A 1,585-nucleotide genomic window follows, 5' to 3' on the forward strand; every position below is an offset into this window, starting at 1 on the left:
CTGTATCTGCCTTATTTGAGACAGTGTCTTTACAAGTCACTAAATTTCCCAAGCTCTGGTAAAATTTGTGATCTTTCTGACTCAGCTTACAAGCATTACATCATCACCAAAATTCATGGTTCTATGATTCATGGCTAATAAAGGAAAGCAAAACAAAGTGAAATCACTGCAAAACAAATGAAGAAAAAAGTCATTGGCAAGGATGTATTTTAAGTAAGTTACTATTACAGGATTTCATGGAAAGCAGTACAGAAAATTTCAGAATATTAAATATTGACCTGCCATATGATCTGACAATGTTACCACGGGGTACATAGCCAAAAGAAACACAATTGATACATGAAATGTTAATCTGCACTTTCACATTAATTGCAGAACTATTCATAATACCTAAGATATGGAAGTAACCTAAGTGTCTTTCAACTGAAAAAAGGATACAAAAAAGGTGGCACATATAGAGAAAGGAAAACTACTTAGCCTCATTATTTGGCTGACATTCTAAGCAACAGATATAAATTGAAATCATTCAGTGAAGTGAAAACCCCAAGAACTGAAGGCCATATACCAAATTGTCTCACTCACATCGGAATCTAAAAAAGATAACATCATAGGAACTGGGAGTAGCACAGCAGGTACTAGAGGCTGCGAGGGGTGGCGGGGGAGGCACATAGCTGGATAAATGCTGCTCAGCCGGTCCTGAGCCACCACTGGGCCGAGTCAAGAAACTCTGGTTGTGCAGCTCAGCAAAGTGTCTCTGAACAACAAGAACATGAGCTGTAGTTCAAGTACTACAAAGAAGGATTTTGAAAATTTCTCCCCTGTAAAAAATGATAAAAAATTCTAAGAAATAAGTATGTTTAGCCTGATTTAAGTATCACATATTGTAGATATACAACGAAATATCACTTGCTAACTCATTAATTTGTATAATTATTACGTGTTAATGGATTAGTTAAAATAATCATTTCTTTTTTGTAGTGATTGAAAAGTGTGATGTTTTGCCTTATAGAACATATGAGCACTTATTCATTCTACGTGATATTTGATTCTCTAATGCACATGTATAAATCAAGGTTAGTGAACACTTTCGATTTGTAAAGAACTGAAGGGCTCATTTTCTTCTATGTTAAAATGTACACAATTTCAGATCCTTGGAAAAGAAAAATTATATTTGCCATTGATGATTCTCATTAATCATATTATTTCTTAATAACATATTTTGAATCCCAAATAAGTATATCAATGTTCCCTAGAAAGGAGATTGAAGTAAAATCTACTGTCACTTTACTCTAGGATACACACATGTTTTCTTCTTCCGACAGCATCACTGCTTAGCTCAGCTTGCCGGTGCTCAGTGTGTAGCCAGGCTGGCCTCAGGCTCACAGAAATCCTCTTCCCTCAAGCTCCCAAATACTCACTATTACACCTGGCAACACCCAGAATTTCTGTTTGGTTTTATTCCAAATGTTTTGTTTGCTTCTTATGAATTTTATAGCAAAACAATATATACTCTTTAGGGTCAAAGTATAAAATATTTTCAAAATTTGATTTATTTTATTATTTTTAAAGTGAATAATCCCTTTTG

The sequence above is a fragment of the Octodon degus genome, unplaced genomic scaffold (assembly GCF_000260255.1).
Source record: "Octodon degus isolate 3935 unplaced genomic scaffold, OctDeg1.0 scaffold00090, whole genome shotgun sequence".
NCBI lineage: Eukaryota > Metazoa > Chordata > Mammalia > Rodentia > Octodontidae > Octodon > Octodon degus.